This window comes from Corvus kubaryi, unplaced genomic scaffold, assembly GCF_017639235.1.
Source record: "Corvus kubaryi isolate FWS band 111438036 unplaced genomic scaffold, C.kubaryi_AGA036_p1.0 65382, whole genome shotgun sequence".
Lineage (NCBI taxonomy): Eukaryota > Metazoa > Chordata > Aves > Passeriformes > Corvidae > Corvus > Corvus kubaryi.
Genome location: NW_024581963.1, coordinates 170,989 through 180,191, shown reverse-complemented (window position 1 = coordinate 180,191; position 9,203 = coordinate 170,989).

The window sequence follows — 9,203 nt, the reverse complement described above, 5'->3', positions numbered from 1 at the left end:
GAATGAACATCTCAGAAAATAATTTACGGAGGAACAGATGGGATCTCCCCAGTTATGTACTGAATCGTTATACATACTACTCAAATAGCAGATAATTTTACTCCTTCAGACACGCTGCTTCTTGAATTGAAATTTTCAGATCACCCCAGTCTGGTGAAACAATGGTGTAAAAAGGAACTGAGAGCAAGCTGTGATGATTCAGAGGTTGCAAAGGTGTTGAAGGGAAAGAATCTAGTCAGGTATACTTTTCCATGCAGAGGTGTAACATGCACTTTTGTCTGAATCAAGGTGTCTTTACAAATAACCCAGTTTCCAGATGTTAAAACAAAGTAGTTAGTTTTTCAGTGTGGGGATAGACAATTAATTTGATAATGGTCCACATATTGCACATATTTAAAGAGACTGAACTAGGGACATCAGTCTGTCTTCTCCACTACTGTTGTCCAGATCCCAAACAGGGCATAGGATTTTAGACCAATGACAGCTTTTTTTGGAAGTCTTTGAATTATATCTGTCACACTGATGCTTAGTAGTCATTGCTTACTAAGAGACATCTTTAATCAGCATTAAATAAACATTAAATTTGCAGTGCTAAAATGTGCTGTAGTAGAGTCACTGAAAGCATATGTGAAGAGTGAGGGAAGATTATTTGAGCTATTAATGGCTCAAAAAGTTATTCTTTTGAGTTTCTTGGAGTTAGATTGATAAATATTTTTCACCTGCAAATTACACCCAGTTTCCAAAATATTGCATTTTTCAGGAGGTGATGCCAAGAAGTAAGCTTTCCCTAGTTTATTTGGTTTAATGTGTAACTTACTGCATTTTGTAGCGAAAGACTGTACTTGGGCTCTGAGTTTAAATAACTGCTTCTGCAAGTAGATTATAATTAACCCATGACAAAATAAAGAAGTAGAAATTACTGATATAACTATGATTTTCAGTGTTTTGAAAATCAGGATCCTGCCATTTAGCTGGTAGACATAAGAGAGGACTGATTTCATTTTAAAGAAGCTGTATTACTTTAACTAGCTAGAGGTCTGGTCTTTGGGCTTTTTTTTAATTGTAATAATGTCTGTCAGTTCAAGCAACTTCCAGTTGTGTGAGAACAGCTCAAAACAATTGGTTATACAATGTTCCTGCCTTAAAAGTCTGTACATCTAGATAAGCAAGAAAGTTTTAAAAAAATACAAAAACCAGGCATCTGGATTTTGAAACCTCTGGAGTACAGACTGTGGCTATGCTAAGAAAACGAAATTCTCATTATAAAAAGGTAATTTTGGAAGCTAATAAATCAGATTTTTTTTTTCTTGGAGGTTACTCTCAATGGCATATTAATTTCTCTGTAACATGCAGCTCTACTTCTTTCCTCTCAGAAATTACATTGGCAAGATGACCCTTTCCTCTCCTGTGGAGCTTGACTGACAGGCTGCTGCCAGGGAGGGAAAATGATTTTCAAAGTCTGACTCTCACTGGACTTTTGTTGCTTCAGGTGTTATAGGAAAAACAAATCAACTCAACCGTTCTGGTTCTTACTAAGAGTATTATTAAGATCCCCAAGCATAGCTGATACTGCTCTTCCAAACAAACCGAGGAACTCCATTCATTTATTGATGTGCTCTCCATGAAGGGATTATGTTTCACTTTGTTTGAAGGACCTAAGAGTCCTTATTATTTTTGTTTGCAGAAACACTGTGGTGCACATGAAAGAGACACAGAGGAAAAAAACTTTTTTTTCATTTGGGGGGGAGAATGGCTGGCAGTTGATTGCTCCTTTTTTTTTTTTTCTTTTCCATTTAAAAAAACTTCTTGGATGATTGATTTCTGATTTAGATTACTACATCCTCCCCGTTGTTCCCTGTTTACCAAAATTTTCTAGCTGCCTTGCTCAGCTGACATTCAGGATATTGATAAGGTTAAAGATAATGACTGAGTTGCTTTAGAGGCCAGGTAGAACTCCGAGTCTATCTTATTTTGATATAGTGCTTCCTTTCTGTCATCCACTAAAGACAAATATTTACTTAGAATTACAAAAAAAAAGAAAAACAAACACAAAACCATGAAAAAATTCACCCTCTCTCTTTTATATTTCCTCTCCCTGTAGCTCTCCTCAGTCCTTGTACAACAATGCTTACCATGGAAAACAAACATAGCACTTGGTGGGAAGAATGTGGATTTTTATGAGGCATCTCATACATGTGGCAGAAAACCCACAAGACAGCCATCATATTTGTCTTTGCAAACAAATATGGAGTTCCTGGGGTTCTCTGGTATGTGCCCTTCCAGCATCCAAATACCAAGTGAAATCTGTGGGGAAGAGGTGAGAAAAGGCTTACAGGAGGTTTATGGGATCTGAGAGGCCACAGCAATTCATCAGATTGGGTCCACTGCGCTTTCAGTGAGCCTGGTTGACTTACTAAGCCTGAAAAATTGTCTTTTCCATGTGTCTGCATGCCTGTACCCTGATTTTTCATCCCATTTTGAAAGCAACTGAATGGAATATTTATGGCCTATTCCTTTTATCTACACAGAAGGATTGAAAAATCCAAATTAGGGGCTCCATTTATTTGGGGTTGTCAGAAAACCATTACAATAAGGAGAAGGCTTTTCACACAAGTACTACAGAAGCACAGTAGTTTGACTCATCTTTCTTATATCTAATTTTAACTGTACTGCTTTCCTTTGTTCTGCCTTATTTCTCAGCGTGAGTCAGCCCTGGACAAACAGTTAATGACTGCTGAATAGGACTTAATGTAACTGGAGAATGACATGTGTAGCACAAGAAATTATAACCTTTGCACTGTTCCACCTCTGTGTCTGGCATGAAGAGGGATTTACATTTTTGCTGCGTGTCAGCAAAAGCTACAGTCTGCTGACAACTGGGGAGGGCTAGGATGCTCCTGCATCCTGGTCCTGTGTCCCCTTCAAAGGCACCCACTAAGTTACATCCAGCTGTGGATTCCTCCATGGATACTTTCATACTGACTTTCTTTATGGTGTAAATAACCTTAACATGCAAACCAATTTACAAGCATGGACTTGCACAGTAAAACAGACCCTTTTATTTGAGAAGTACAGGAGATACTAATTTTATCAGTTGTACTGGATCCCCTGAAAAAGTGAGGTGAGGTATAAAATTTTCAATCTCTGCCACATACTTCTAGTGACAAAACCAGAAAGGAATGGATTTCATTTCACCAGGAAAATGCAATAATTTGACACATCTTCTAAGACTTCACTGAAAAATAAAACCACCTTTTGGGTTTTGTGTACACCACTTCATTTATAGTGCAAAATATAAACCATTAAAATATTACTCAATTTACTAATACTCCAGGTCTGATTCTTCCTTTATTTTCTGTGCCTTTTAATGGATACAGGTTTCATAGGTTATCATAGCTTTCTTCTGGATTTACAGTGTGTAATATAGTTTAGAGTCATGACTTTTGCTGTAAAGAGTACATTTGCATTTAAAGGAAGTCTTTACAGACAGTTATTAAGCTAAAGGTTATAGAGGAAAAAATACAGTGTCTGTTGCTTATGCTATAATAGAACCACAGCAAAGTGGAAGACAAAAGATATTTTTAGGCTCTCAGCTGCTGGCTTTCTTCCTGTGTCATGATTCCTGCTACTCAGACCTGAGGTTTTAGACTATGTGACAAAGAGTTTTGCTTTTTTTTTCACTGCCAATTTTAGAGGGCTTTATTTTCAAGGTAAGGTCAACTTATTCCTGCAGTTACCAATTTGGATACCAACCTAGAGAAAAGCCATAAGATATGGCAGCACTATAACCTCACTGAGATTTTTGAGGACTTTTTTAAAAATAAAAAGGTCCAATTTTTGTTTTCTCTTCTTTACACTTTTTTGAACTATAAATCCAAATGTGAGACACCAACACCAGTTTGGAAAGAGTGGAGGTAGTTTTGGCATCACTAAAAGATAATCTTAATGATGATGATGATAAAATAAATAACAGGAATAAAGTTTCTGTTTTTCAGATCAGGTTCTGCAGTGCTTAATTTCCCTAGCAATTATTGAAAACTTCTATATTCTAGTTGACATATAATGGAATTTAAGGCACTCATAGCTCTTCCCTTATACCTTTAAAGATCATTGTAGATTGATACTGATTCAGAAGTACTAACATTCTCTTCCAGTTATTTAATCTTGATGGCAGCAAAAATATCAGCAAGATCTAGGGCAAATTACATGGAAAATAAAAATTTAAAAATAATACATGAAGTAGGGCATGTCTTTTATGTGAACAGTATAATGAAAAATATCAACTTTCTCAGCTAAAGGTATCAATCTCTTCACAGCAGTGAAAATCATCTTAGATCCTGTCATATCAACAGTGAGGCTAATATACAACAGCTGAGAATCTCTCCTGAAAGAAAAAAAAAAACACCCTAACACTGAAAAAAGAACTTTTCTACAGAATGATGTTTAATAGACTATTGTTTAGAGACCAAGCCCTTTGTTTGAATCATATTCTGACTTTTGTTAGAAAATATACTCTGCAAATTAGCTTTCATATTGATAAACACTTAAAAGAAGGTTCTCATTACTTGAATAACAATGAATCCTTTTTTGATCTATCTCCCCCTTTTTTCAAGACTGTTTCTGTTCAGACTTTATTTTTCAGACATAATTAATTTGATTTAATTGTATACCATGCAGCAGAATTTAATATAGCTGTAATTGAAGAAAAAGAATTCCACTTTGGGCTCTTTTGTTACAATATTTTGCCATCTAAAGGTTTCAGCTGATGCAGTTATCCATGGTTTTGTGTTCAAACAATTTTGATTATTTGTTGCATTATGGTTAACGTCCATGGATTTGGGTTTTGGCTTTTTCATTAAGCATTAGCCCAAAGAAAGAATCCATTATGAACACACAAAATAAAAAGAGGAAAAGCCCTATAAATCATGCCTTTATAATAATATTATAAAAGATATCAAAAATTGCCTACTGAAAAAAGGGGCCATTATTTCTCATATAGGATGAAAGGATATTTTGCATAAGTAATTAATAAGTAGATTGCAGGGATCATTGGAAATGACATTGCAAGGAGTTGTTCTGCGTTAGATGCAGATGGAGCTAGATCCTGAATGTGCTGGGGACTCCATTAAAGAGAATATGACACATTTTCTGCAATGGTTACTAACTGCTTTCATGGCTGTCATCTATTTTCTCTAGAAGCAGTATTAGATTAAAGCTGATTAAAGTCCTAGTGCAATCATGATTTCATATAGAGAATTCTATTAACTGGTAAGGTGTTGCTGCATAAGTACTCGCCTCAGATCCACTCAAACATTTATATGTGTTGTACCTACTGAACTTGAGAACCACTGAACACCTTTAAAGATGAGATTAGTCCAAAAGACAACTTTTACAAAGAAAAACCTTTTATTATCCACAAAATATTGTATGACTAATTAGTATTTGTAGCATTTTCTTTAAAAAAACCCCAATAGCTCTTTTCTGTAAAATGCCTTTAATGAGATTTTAGATATTATTTGTCTTACATGGGCAGTCAGAATATTTGAATATTCTGCAGAGGTTTGCTCCTCTTGGGAAGAAAGTGTCATAACTTTTCACATTAGAATAAGAAAAAGCCCAAACCCCACCTCTCATAATTCTTGTTAAAGACTAGGTTGCATTTTAGCAGAAAAATTGGTGGCTAGTAGTGGCACAGTGGTGGGGTAGAAGAAGAAAGGTAGGAACACAGAGGAGATTCCTTTCTTTATATGTCAAAGCAGGGCAGCAAAAGGAAAACAGTTCTCTTCCTTTCATGTAGCCAGCAGTTTATAAATCAGTGAAAGGGGGTTATGGCTATTGTATTTTCACCCTTTTTGCTGCAGTGTTTTTTCTTAGCTGCACTTAGGAAAACCTATCTGTAGGCTTCCTAAATTAGATGAAAGAAGGTGGTCTGACCCTGTGCACAGAGGATGTGATAGCACAGCATAAACCGACAGCGGAGTGATGGATAAGACTCAGAAAAAGTCTTTCCTTTTGCGTTTACAACCAGTAAAGTGCACTGTCAGAGAAAAAAGATAGATTAAATGGACCACTGGTTTGATCCAGAAACTTCCAAAATACTTGCAGTACAACTCTGATGTAGTAATTTTGTAACATCTGCTCTGGTAAATTCACCTACTGATGGCAGGTCATAAAACCTGCACATCCTGGCAAATTACTTCTGTTATAAAAACTTTACATAAGGTTGATAACTATCAAAAGTCATGACAAGATAACAAACTATGTGTCTAGAAAATATTTTTCGAGTGCATATCTTATGGCAAGTGTGGTGCAGATGTCTGATAAGTATTTCTGTAGAGATAAGAGAATCTGCAAACATAAAAAAAAATCCTAAAAGACAGAACTTATGAGTGTTTGGATATTGTTTGGGAACTCAGAGTCAGATCACCTGGGACCTACTGGTGGTGGATTTTACTGCTAAAAAATAACTTAAAGGAATTGGACTATAATGCATAGCAAAAATAGGAAAATTTTATAGGGATTATAAAATCTGAGGAACTTCCCAAAAATTGTTAAAAATTATCTTACCTCAAAAAATTGTTAATTCCTAACCACTTTTTGCCTGTGTTCTTAAGTCCAACCTTTCAGGGAGGCTAGAAACTGAAAGCAAAGAGGTGAAAGTTACAGTCTCCATTTCTAAGGGACATCTCTGACTCACAGTGCTCATTTACATTTCTACATTTTTTCTTTCCTGATATGTCTGCCCAAAGGAGAAGTGGTAATCTGCCTACATTGTGACAACTGCACTCTAAACATTGCAGTGGACAATTTGGTCACCAACTGTGTGCTAAGAAGAGATCCTGTGTGATGGATCTGAATCAACAGCCTACCCCTCCCATGCCATATCTTTGACGGGAGGTGGTACATGCTGTTGAGTGTGCCTTTGCTGGCAAACACAGGAATGAATGCAGCCCCTTAGCCACCCACCCAGCCAACTTAAATGTCCTCTGGTGGAAACTATAAGCTGAAAGAATCTGTGTAGGAAAAAAACCCCTGTCATTAGAAGTATTCAATTCCTTTTAAAGGAATATATAAAAGAAAACCACTCTTGGCCAAATGGAAGAGAAAAATTGACTTCTCTCTTGAAGAGTTTATCTATATTCATTTGATTGTCCCTTGTAAGTAAGGTGTAATTAGAGCTAGTCCTCTTCTAACCCTTGTGCTAATGAGGCTTTGCTCACTTCTATTAGTGACAGTGCATTGTATTTTAATAAGGATCCCCTGGCCTGGCACAACAGGACCCATAGATAAGGGGAAGGAGAACAAAAGGAAATGTAAAGAAGTGGGATCAGCAGGGGGTCCCCTTCTTGGCACTGGGCTCCACAGGAAGGCTCTGGCTAACTTTGTCTTAGAACTGTCATTTGTATTAACTTCTAACCCATCACCTTCCCTGGTAGGCTAGCTTTACTCAATGAAGCGGGATAGATCCTTGGCTTGGCCTCTCTATCCCCTATTTCAGCAAACTGAATACAACACAAAAAGTTCACAGGGAAAGCATCTGGGTAGATGGTGTTAAGGATAGGGTCAAAAAGAGCTTTTAACTCATCTTAATGTTACTGTCCTTTTCCATTTCAACTCTTATCTGCCCATCAAGGCTTTCGGTTTGTTCATTCATCCACTGCTAAAAGAAAACCCCAAAACACAAAAAAACCTCCAAATGGAAACTATATGTGTTTTGAGATATGCAACACTTTGGTCTATACCAGCACACTTGTTTGTGTGTTTTCTTTCCATATGGTTGTTTTCTTGCTGATCGATTTCTGGTTGTATCAGAATTCTTTGGCTGCCATTCACTAAGGTTAGAAGGGAAAAGAGAATCAAGTCTTTTGTGTCTTTTGTGTAACAGTATTACATCTCAACAAGAAAAATCCTTTCTAATGACGTCTTTTTAGAGATGCTGGGCCCTGTTAGAATGTGACAGATAAACCTCTCCCAGTATGGCAGAAGGTAGAAAAGCATTATTCTTTTTTTCTGTAGTTCCTATCAGTGACATTCCAGAAGCCCTAGGCAAACTATATTTCTTAAAGTCAGTATTTTTAGAGACTACCTCGGTATCTTCCAGATTTCCAGGGACATGATTCTGTTCTGCCTCAAATTCCAGAAGATTGTTTACATGTTAGTGAAGTGAATGCAATACTGTACCATTTTCTTTCAGTTTGCCATCCACTTCTTGTTTTATGTATATCTGTAAATGCTTCACCAAAAATGAAGCATTGAGCAATCAAGCCAAAGGTCATCCATGAAATACCAAGATATCAGATGTTATTTACCCCTTTAAATAACCAGCGTCCTTTGTGGTAGGTCTTACGTTGCTGACCACCTTCCCGGACAAGTTACTGTTTGGTGACAAGGGAGTTGAACAGACCTAGCAGTTCTTTTGTCCATTACTGATATGGTAGACAATTAGGATTTATGGAGATATGAGAGATAAGTTTGTTTATTTTAGCTCAGACTCAAGTTCACACTCATATCATTAGTTAAAAGAAAGCTGGCATACAATTTCTGCCCCGACATTGTGTGGACATGATGGGAAGCAGAGTAGTTCTGGGTAGCTTGAACTCCAAATTATTCTAATAGGCTTTGTGACTTCATATATTAAATGAAATTGCTTTATCTGGCATTGGTTGTGTTGCCACAGAAACTTATGTTCACTTTAGAAACTGTCTTTTGCATGCCCAGATTAATTTCTTAATTTCATATGGCTGAGGCAAAACTTCCTGAGTCAGCAAGTAACTGAGTGATCTTTCTGAGCATCACCTGGCTGTCATCATTAAAGGGTGTTGCATGACATGTTCCTTAACATCAGCAAGTGTGTTCTTAATCTTATATGCTTTTCTTTCCCCAGCTGACTTTCAGGAAGTTCACAAACTCCACCATCACTTGGCCGAATCCTCCAGTGCTCTCCCAGCATATGTGTCCCTCCCTAGGCACCAGAGTGGTCTTCAAAAAGGAGGAGAAGTTTCAGACTTGGCATCTGCGTTGAGCATAAGAAAAAGTAGGCAATCTTAATCTAAAAGATCTCCAGAGCCCCAAAACGTGTCTCTTACCCTCAAATCAGAACATATTCAATGCATGTAACTGTTCTGGGTCTTTCAAACTTTTTGTCTTGTCTGCAGCCAGCTCACACAGTCTTCTTTTCCTTTCCCTCAGCTGTACGAGTGATC